The sequence below is a fragment of the Myodes glareolus genome, chromosome 3 (assembly GCF_982192425.1).
Source record: "Myodes glareolus chromosome 3, mMyoGla1.1, whole genome shotgun sequence".
Lineage (NCBI taxonomy): Eukaryota > Metazoa > Chordata > Mammalia > Rodentia > Cricetidae > Myodes > Myodes glareolus.
In genome coordinates this window covers 56,869,112-56,880,325 of record NC_142028.1, presented here as the reverse complement: position 1 = coordinate 56,880,325, position 11,214 = coordinate 56,869,112, and the positions used below count along the sequence as shown (strand labels likewise).

At 40.3% G+C, this 11,214-nt stretch overlaps 1 pseudogene; it reads right to left on the bottom strand.

Moving 5' to 3' along the window:
- Positions 1-9,370: 9,370 nt before the first annotated feature.
- On the bottom strand, positions 9,371-10,548 carry LOC125403134 (large ribosomal subunit protein eL24 pseudogene; annotated as a pseudogene).
- Positions 10,549-11,214: the final 666 nt, after the last annotated feature.

Sequence of the window (11,214 nt, the reverse complement as noted above, 5' to 3'; positions counted from 1 at the left end):
CATATCACTATTAACCTACAACTTTTCCTTCACCAATCATTCCCAAGATCTCACATTGAAAACATAAATAACTTTAAAAGTTCCACAGTCCTTAAAAACTCAAGTTCAGTCCCTTTAAAATATTCTCTTTAAAAACCCAAAGTCTCTTTTGAAAGTTGAAATCTCTCAGCTGGGAGCTCCTGTAAAAATCAAAATTAAGTTAAATGCTTCTGACTTCAAGAGGGAAGAATCAGGGCAGTGGCAATCCTAAAGCAAACCCAAGCTCCAGAAATGTAAATAACTCAATGTCCGATTATCTGGGATTCACTCATGATCTTCTGGTCTCCTCCAAGAGGCCACTTCTCCGGCTCCGCCCTCTGCAGTACACACAGTTTGTCTCCTAGGCTCTGCCTGGCTCCATTCCACACCTGCTCCTCTTCTTCGTGGCCATCTCTGAAATGCTGGGGTCTTTTGCTACAAGTGGTTGCACTTTGACTAGTAGCCTCTCCTGGGCTCTTCAGGAACCCCAGCCCTGCTGCACAGTGCCAAGCATCCGTTGCTGTCTATGACTCCTTCATGCTTTTAAAACCAGTACCACATGGGAGACTCTTCCACTATCTAATTTGACTGCCAACAGGAGGAACAACCTGGGCTATTTCTGGAACACAGCATTTGTGTGCTGACCCTGAGGAAGTATTTCTTAGAAGACTTCACCTTAATGATGCTGGTCTCTTCTTAGAAATCACAGCTGATTCCTCAACCCCAGTTGACCAGCTTCCATTGTCCCAGAAACACAAGAGTTTCACTATAGTGGTTCTGGTATCTTATTAATCACAGTCAGTTCTTCAGCCCTAGCTAACTAGAACCACAGATTCTTACTTCAAATGGCGTGGTAGAGTCTTTGCTTCCTTCTAAAGCTTAATAGGCCAGGTCTCCATTGTCTGCACTTCTCTCAACCTTCTTATCTTTCAAGCTCCTACAGAATAAATAGTTCACTGAGTTCTCAAATCAATGACTTTTCTAGCCCAAAGTTCCAAATTTTACAGTCTTCCCCAAAACAGCATGGTTAGATCGGTCATTGCAACACCCCACTCCTGGTAACAACTTGTTTTAGTCAGGGTTACTGTTGCTGTAATGAAACACCATGGCTAAAAACAAATTGGGGAGGAAAGGGTTTATTTGACTGACATTTTCATATCATAGTCCATCATCAAAGGAAGTCAGGACAGGAAATTAAGCATCCTACGACAAGGACACCATGCCTGACATTGCCTAGAAGTTCAGGAACCAGAGTAATGAGTATCCTATGCTCAGGGCAAGCCCTCAGTCCACAGAAGCCTCAAATCAGATTGCACACTTTGGAGAGGCAGCAATTCCTCAGTTGAATGAGTCACTGTACTCAGAAGGCCATATCTAGACACCATCTTAACACAGAAATTACCTGGTGTGGGGGCTTGAGTGAAAATGTCCCCAATAGGTTTAGGAAATTTAACACTTGGTTCCCAGTTGATGGAATTATTGGGGAGTTATAAGATGTACAGTGTTGCTGAAGGAAGTTTATCACTGGAGGGTAGGGTGGAATATTTGAAGGTTTATACCCTTTTCTCATTTCGTTTCTCCATTTCCCCGTTTCTAGGCTTCATGTTTGCAGATGAAAATGTGATTTCTCACCTTCCTTATCCTGCCACCCCAAAATAAGCTCCCTCTTCCTTAAGTTGCTTTGTCATGGTATTTTATCAAAGCAGCAGAGTAGAAACTAGTACACCCCCAAAACCTGACGACAGGTAACAACCACAAGTTAAGGATCTTTTGAACAGAGCAAAGACTGCCTGAGAGAATTAGGGTGATTTCAAACAAACAAACAAACAAACAAATTCAACCAATGACCTCTCTTCAGGTATTCAATTCTCAACATCAATCCACAGTAACATGAAAAGCCAGACAACATTACATCCTCCAAATTCTAATTTCACAGAGAATGACTTAGATGGAATCCCAGACAAATAAGTCAGAAGAATGATTTTGCATATGTTAAAATAAATTTCAGAAGATGAATGAATCTCAAGAGGATACAGACAGGTGAAATAAGTAAGAAAGTCAAAAGGATATGAAAGACATACTATAAAGAGACAGAAACACTGAAGACAACCAAGAGAAAATGCTGGAAATGAAAAGAAGAGTAAAATACCGAGCTTGATGGGAAGCTTCATGGCTGCAACAGGTCAAGGAAAAGACAGACTACGGAGCTCAGAGACATGGTGGAGGGATCCGAGCAATTGGGCAAGGACAAAAACAAATTAACAAGAAGGTGCAAGTGAGACTTCCAAGACATATAAGATACAATAAAAAGACCAATGTGGACATAAAAGAAAGAAAATACTTTTATTCCAAAGGTATAGAAAACATTTTCAACAAAACGATAGTAGAAAATATCCCCACATTAGAGAGGGGATGCTAATCCAGACATAGAAGGCATTTAGAACACCTGGCAGATAAGACTAAGAAAGCAAATTCTCTCATTATGTTATACTTAAACCACTGAATGTACAGAACACAGAAGTGCATCAAACTCTAAGAAAAACATCAAGACATACGAAGGCAGGGCCATCAGAATAATAGAGTTCTCCACAGAAACTTAGAAGTCAGGAAGGTTTGGAACAACGTACTACAAGTTCTTAAAGACACAATTGCCTCCCCATATTACAATACCCATAAAAGCTATCATAACTGAATGAAAAAGAAAAACTAACCATTAAAATAAAATACACTGAAGAAATCCATTACCAAACAGGCGAGTTCTACAAAACATGTTGAAGGAATCCTTCAGACTTAGGACAAAGGCAATGACATCCACAAGGCCACAAGAAAGAGCAGAGCATGCTAGAAAAATAGCTAAGCTAGGAATAGGAAAACACCAAACACTAAAACATCTTTCAATACTAACTCTGAATATCAACGGTCTCAATTCTCCCGTCAAAGACACGTATGAACAGACTAGAAAAGAATGCAGGAATCATGTATTTATTGTGTCCATGAAACACAGTTCACTCTAAGAGAGATGCAACCTTTGAGTGAGGATGAAAAGAGGTATTACAATGAAGCAGAGTTAGGGAACAGGTGGGTGTCACTGTTCTAATATCTGACAAAACAGACTTCAAATAAACAATATTCAGAAGAAATAAAGAAGACAACTACATACCGATTAACAGATCAAATCATCAAGGGGATCCAAGAACCCTAAACCTATATCCACACAACATGGGTACATTAGATTTCATAACATGCTACTAGGTGTGAAGTCACAGATTAACCAAAGCACAATAGCAGTGAGTGACTTCTATACTCTCGCCAACTGAAAGGCCATTCCCTTAGTGGAGAGCATCCGAATCAATTGACATCATACACAAAACATATCATCCAAACACTGCAGAATGCATTCTTCACAGAAGCCCAGGGTGCCTTCTCTAGAATAGACCACAGATTAAAAGAGAAAGCAGGTCTTAGCAAGAAGAGAAAAGCTGAAATAGTCCTACTATTCTGTCTTATCACCGTGGAATAAAACTACAAACAAATAGCCAGAGAAACTACAGAACACACATGAATGCATGGAGACTAAGCAATATATTATTGAACATTTAGATTTAGTCACTGGAGCATGGGGGATCTGGTCCCACCCCTCACCTGCTATGTTGTGTGGGTGGGGAAGAAATGCCCTCCCTCCACCATACCCCTGCCCCCTCACTGCCTGTGGCAGGTGGAGAGATGCCCCTGAGGTCATAAGAGTGGGAGATCTGTTCCTGTCCCTTACCAGCTGCAACACCCAAGAAAGTGGCCCCTGAACCTCACCTGAGCAACACAGTAGAGCTGGCCCTAAAGGTAATGGTGTGGGAGAGTGGACCCTGAGGATATGAAGCAGGATAGCTGGCCCCTCCCCTGCTCATCACTGCTAGCGGTGAACTAGCCAAGGCAGTGCTGGAGAGCTCATCCTGAGGGTGAAGATGAGGGAGAGCTGGTGGGCTGACCAACTCTGCCACTACCCAGGCCCAGAGCCAGGATTATGAGTTGGCCCACCCCAACATCCACCCCATCTGTCATCTGCTGGAGCATGTGGAGGGGCTGGTCCTGCAGACCCAAAGCTGCAGGATCTTCACAATACATAACAAAACACAGTGTCCAAAAGGGGTCCCAGTGAGGGCCCAGCATCCATAGTGTAGCAGAAACCAGAGGCCTCGAACCAGACCAATGACTCTTTGCAATGAACACTTCCAAGTAAAGAGATATGGATAAAAGAGTTCACTGTATGACTCACTGTGTCACACGACAGCTTCCACAATATGAAAAGAATGGGATGGAGCTGCATGATGCAAAAGACACAAAGAATAAGTAAGAAGAAAGTTTTTAAAAATGTCCTTTGTATTGCAGACCAATAGCGATTAAGGGAAGTGAAGGGCTTATTTTGACATACAGGTTGCAGTCCATCACTGAGGGGAGTCAAGGTGAGAACTCAAGCAGGAATCTGAAGCAGAAACCTTGGAGGAAGGTTGTGTGCAGGCATGTCTGCATGCTCATGCTCAGCTCACTCCTTTTACAGGACCTCATGGCCAGGGATGGTACAGCCCATACATAGTATGCTGGGCCATCCTGCATCAATAAAAATCAAGACAGTGTTCTACAGACTTGCCCACAGGTCAGTCTGATTTGGGGAATCACTTAATTGATCCTTCTCAATTAATTGAGAAGTCACTCTTCTCAAGTGACTCTAGGCTGTGTCAAGTTGTCAGTTAAATCTAACTAGGACCTAAGGCCAGCAGCTGACAATTGACATCTCATGAAATTAAAAAAGCTTCTGTATAACCAAGGAAACAGTTAATCAAGTGAAGAGACAGACTACAGAAGGGGATAAAATAAATCTTTGTCAGTTACACATATAACAGAGAATTGACATCTAGGATATACCGGGAACTTAAAAAATAAACAATATGAAAACAAATTATTCAATCAAAAATGGGCTAATGAACTGAACAGAGAGTACAAGAAATAGATAAATTATTAGAAACATATGACCGACCAAATCTAAATTTAAAAAATGTAAAAACAACTCCAGCAGGTACATAACAAGCAATGAAATAGAAGCAGTGTCCCTACAAAGGAAAGCCTAGGACTACAGAGCTCACTGTTGAATTCTGTCAAACCCTGCCCCCAGCTCCATCAGAGGCCACACCCACTGACAAAACCCCTGTTCTGGTAGACAACACCCTGCTGAACCAGAGGCCATGCCCTGGCCATCAGAACTCCAGCCCTCAACTCAAGTGAAACCTGCAGCTTGCATAACATCAACTAGATTGACCTAGAAAGGAAAGTCCCACCACCACATAATAAGCAAAACACTAAACCCAGACAACAAAGAAGGAATATTAAAAGCCACAAGGAAAAATGTAGAGCTCAATAAAAATCAATTTTAAAAAAGGATCTGGAGAAGCTACAGCATGTTAATATATAGTGAATGGGTTTTTTTAGGAATAAAAAAAAATTAGTACCTTCCTATAAAAAAAAAAAGCTGCAAGGGAATAAGGTCAAGTAAGATGTAAAGGCAGACCTAACAAAACTAACTAACAAACAAAATGGAGACTCTAAAAGCCAAAGCTGCATGGGGGTGTGTCCTGTTGAAGTAGGTATGACCTCGTTGGAGTAAGAAGTGTGTCTTTGAACTCAAGCCAGACCTAGTGGTTCATTGTTTCTTCCTGCTGTCTGTGGATCAAGGTGTAGAACTCTCAGCTCCTCTCCAGGACCATGTCCACCTTATGCCACCATGCTTTCTACCATGATGATAATGTACTAAACCTCTTAACTGTAAGCCAGCCCCAGTGCATGTTTTCCTTTATAAGAGTTACCATGGTCATAGTGTCTCTTCACAGCAATAAAACCCCAACTAAGACAGACGTTGGTACTAGGGACTAGAGAATTGCTTTTGAAGGCCCAAACATGGGCCCATTTTTACCTTATTTGATGGTCAGAGAGTTTGGAGTTTGCTCAAAATGATTGGCAAGTATAGTTACATGTCTCAACTCAGGATGTGATTACTTGATTTTTTTTTTACCTTCTGCACCCTCCAATCCCTGTTTACATTGGGTATAAAAGCTGTAAAAAAAAAAATAAATGCATATGATTTTCAGTAATCACTAAAATGCCCTCCTAGTACTATTCTATAGTTTCTGTCTTTTTATTTTTTATGTGTCTTCATATTCTTTCCTAATATTTCTAAATTTCCATGCCCTTCCCCTGGCAAGAGGTATTTTTGTTGAGGCTAATCCATGACAATTGCTTTGATAGATTGGACAATGTTTTTTCTTGGAGGAAAGTGGACTTTGGGACTTTTAGTTAGGAAAGCCATCAAAAGCTTTAAGCACTGCTTAATGGTCATACTAGTAGCAGCATGGAAGGCAGTGGTGTGAGGGGGATTTGAACTGTGGGGATCTGGCTAAAGATGTTCCAGAGGAGAATAACTGTTCTTGTAATATTTCAGGTAAAAATGTGACTGCTTTTTGCCCTACTCTGGACAAGTGCTTGAAAATAAATTAAAGAGGTTTAGAATAATGGCATTGGCTGAAGAAATCTCAAAACAGCATGGTATTAACTCTGCCATATGATTATTAGTGTTCACTCTTATGCAGATCTGTAATGAAAAGGGTCAAACTGAAAAAAGAAAAATACAAAATGTACAATTTGAGGAGAAAAGGGGAATCGGGAAGTATCATGGAGCTATGGTATGGGAAGTCCTTCTGTATATGGGTTGCTTTTATTGGTTAATGAATGAAACTGATTTGGCCTTTGTTGAAGCAGAATAGAACTAAGTGGGAAAACTAAACTTAATTCTGGGAGAAAGTAGGCAGAGGCAGAGAGACACCATGAAGCTGCTGAAGGAAACAGATGTCCCAGAACCTTACAGGTAAACCACGAGCCTCAGGGTAAAATACAAAATAATAGAAGTGAGTTGATTTAAGATGTAAGAGTTAGCTAGAATATGCTTAAGCTATTGGCCAAATATTATTGCAATTAATATAGTTTCTGTGTGTTTATTTTGGTTCTGGTCACCTGGAAAACAAAAAAACAGTCTCCATCAACAGAGCTAAGTTCTATGTTTAAGGGGATAAACAGATTAATGAAAATTAAATGGAATAAAGGGAGTGGTAACCTCTGGGCAAGCACCTACCAGCAAAACTTCCAAATTGTGAGAAGGAATTAAAGAAAAGATTAGTGAGTGTGGTGGTACTCACCTTTAATTCCAATACTCCAAAGGCGGAGGCAGGTGGATCTCTGAATTTGAGGCCAGTCTGGTCTACAGATCAAGTTTCAGGGTAGCCAAGCTTTGGAAGTGAAGGAAGGTTGATGAGGATGTAATTGAACAAGGGAGCCATGTTCCAGTCCCAGAGAGAAAGAACTTGGCAGATTTGGCCTCATAGTTCTGGCTTTAGAGTCAATAATAGAAGAAAGGTTATGGAATCTCCATCCAAGACTAAGGAAAACCTCTGAGGCCAGGTGTGTATCAAGGATGTCTCTGCATGGAGACCTAGAGAGGCCTTTGTGTGAAGCTGTGAAGGTGAAGCCTGGTTTGCCATGGAGACCCCATGTTGGAGATCCCAGAGTTGAGGGATACCTGACAAGGAGAGCTGCTAAAAAGGAGTGAAACCAGCCCAAGAGAAAGAAGTGTGTTGCAGTTAACAAAACTGAAAGGAGTTGGAGATCTGAAAAGTATTTTGATGTCACACATGGAGATGCATAGTTTGGAGTTTGTCCAGCTAATTTTCTGTCTTGTCAAGTGTTTCCTCACTACGCTTCCATTTTAGAATGGTATATATATCCTGTGCCATTGTATGTTGGGAGTATATAATCTGTTTTTTATTTTAATTTTATAGGTGATTACAGTTAATAGATTACATGGATCTCAGAAGAGACTTTGCACTTTGTTATTTAGTTTTTTGTTGGGGGCAGGATTTCTCTGTGTAGTCCTGGCTGTCCTGGAACTCACTCTGTAAACCAGGTTGGTCTTGAACTCACAGACATCCACCTGTCTTTGCCTCCTGAGTTCTGAGATTAAAGGCATGTGACTTTGGACTTTTAAACAGGCTTGAGACTGATAGACTTTAGGGACTTTTGTAGTTGGACTTACTGTATTTTGCATTATGAAATAGGTATAAGCCTATCGGGGCCAGAGAGTAGAATGTCATGGTCTGAATGAACATGCCTTCCATAGACTCATGGGGAGTGGCATTATTGGAAGTGTGATCTTGTTAGAGGAGGTGTAGCCTTGCTGGAGGAAGAGTCATTGAACTCAAGTCAAGCCTAGTGGCACACTATCTCTTCCTGCTGCCTACGGATCAAGATGTAGAACTCTTAGCTTCATCTCCAGCACTATGATTACATGCTGCCATGCTTCCCACTATGAAAATAGTGGAGTAAACCAGTCAGTCCCAATGAAATGTTTTCCTTTATAAGAGGTGCCATGGTCATGGTGTCTCTTCACAGTAACAAAACCCTAGCTAAGACAAAGGCCTACAAACTCATGGAAACTGAACAACTTTCTACTTAGTGACTATTAGGTTGAGGAAAAAAATAAGAAAGAAATTAAATACTTTCTAGAAATCAGTGAAAATAAATGCATATCATACCCAAATTTATGGGACGCAATGAAAATGGGGATAAGAAACAAGTTCATAGCACTAAGTTCCTACACAAACAAATTGAAGAGATCTCATAACAGCAACTTAGCAGCATACCTACAAGTTCTAGAATAAAAAGAAACAAGCACACCCAAGAGGAGTAAATGGCAGGCAATTATCAAACTGAGGGCTGAAATCAATAAAATAGAAACAAAAAGAACACTACAAAGAATCAATGAAACAAAGTGTTAGTTCTTTGAGAAAATCAACAAGATAGACAAACCCTTACATAAATAACTGAAAGACACAGAAAGGATAACCAAATTAACAAAATCAGAAACAAAAGGGGGGTATAACAGCAGATTCCCACAGCAGGAAATCCAAAGAATCATTGGATCATACTTTAAAAATTCATACTTTATAAAATTGGAAAATCTAAAAGGAATGGATAATTTTCTCAATAGATACCACTTATCAAGATCAAATAAGCAATTTAAATAGACCTATAACCCTATAAGATAATAGAAGCAGTTATTAAAATCTCCCAACCAAAAAACATATCAAACAAACAAAAAAACCTAGGGCCAGATGGTTTTAGTGCAGAATTCTACCAGACTTGCCTTTCAAGGAAGAGCTACCACCAAATCTCCTCAAATTATTTTACAAAATAGAAACAGAAGAAACATTGTCAAATTTGTTTGTTTGTTGTTTAATGTAGAGTTAGAAATAGATCTTTATTCAAAACTCTGACCTACCAAGTTAATGTTTCCACCAACTCGGGCAGCAGAGACCTTCACAGGCTTCACAGCCTTTTGCTTAGGCGCTGCTTTTTTAGGGGTCTTGGCAACAACCATTGCTGTTTTCTTGGGTGCCTGCTTAGCCTTTTTTGCTTTCTTGGCAGCCCTGATGGCCTGCTTTAGCTGAACTTTCCTAACTTCTGGTTTCTGATTCCTCTTGGCCATTATATCAGCTGTGGGAGCCAGCCCAGATAAGCTAAGTATAGGCAGATCACCCAAAGGAAGTTCTTTACTTCCAACCATGATCACCTGCCAGAGTAGAACTCAGCAATCGATAAATTTCATAATGGCCTGAGTCTCAATAGTTTACACTGAAGCAATACCTGGTAACAGTAAGAACCACAAGCTGAAATTACCCAACCACCACCCAAGAATAGGCCATTCAAAGAAAATGCCTAACATTCCAACCACTATAAATACGATCACCTGCTAACACACACTCACCAGGACACCCCTAGACAAATGTCAGTCAATAAGTGGTTCTAAACTTCAGAAACCCTTCACCCCCATCTTTATTACTATAAAAATCCAATTCTAATTGAACTCGGGGCCCTCCATTTATTCCAATACATTGGACATGCATAGAGACTGAGTTTGCAAACTTGCTTAAAATAAAGGCTCTTTGCTTTTCCATATGGAACTCAGTCTCCTTGTTGGCTTTTGTGGGGACTTCATGGATTTGGGTATAACATCAGCAAGAGATGCACCAATGATGGCCCGCTGGAATTTGAGCGTGAGGAGGGTTCTTTTCTTTTGAATGTCTTCTGACTATCCTTTTTTGTGTTTTCTTCTGTAGAGAGGACGGTCCAATTTATCTGCAAGGATTCCTTTTGGAAAGGAATGTGAACTCACATTCTGCATTAAGAAATTGGAAAACCAGGCCAACCTGGTCTACAAGAGCTAGTTCCAGGATAGGCTCCAAAGCTACAGAGAAACCCTGCCTCAAAAAACTAAAAAAGAAAGAAAGGAAGGAAGGAAGGAAGGAAGGAAGGAAGGAAGGAAGGAAGGAAGGAAGAAAGAAACTAGAAAACCTTCCTGTTGGTACTGGCATAGTGCCGCCCATGTCCAGGGTAGATCTTGTATCCACTGAAATGGCATAGCTTGACTTTCATGGTGAGAGCTACTGCCTGGCCAGAGGAAAGATGCCGAAGAGCATCAAATTTGTTTTATGAGGCCTACAGTTACCTGAACACCCAAACTACACAGTCATCCTGATATCCAAACCACACAAAGATTCAAAAAGAAAGAGAATTACAGGACAATTTCCTTCATGAACATAGATGCAAAAATACTCAATAAAATATTTATAAACTGAATCCAAGAACATCAAAAAGACTGTATACTATGATCAAGTAGAATTCATTCCAGAAATGCTGGGAGGGTTCAACATAGGAATCTGTCAATGCAGTTCACCATACAAACAAACTGAAAGAAAAGAACCACCTTATTAGATGCTGAAAAAGCCTTTGATAAACTCCAGCATTCCTGAGTGATAAATGTCTTGGACAGATTAGGGATAAAAGTGGCATACCTCAACATAATAACGACAATTTACAGCAAGCCTATAACCAGCATCAAATTAAATGGAGAGAAACTCAAAGCAATACCACTAAAATCAAGAACAAGACATGGCTGACCACTCTCTCCATATATATTCAATATAATTCTAGCTAGAGGAATAAAACAACTGAAGGAGATCAAGGGGCTATGAATTGGAAGGAAAGAAGTCAAAGTATCACTACTCACAGGTGATTTGATAATATAAATAAGCAACCCCAAAA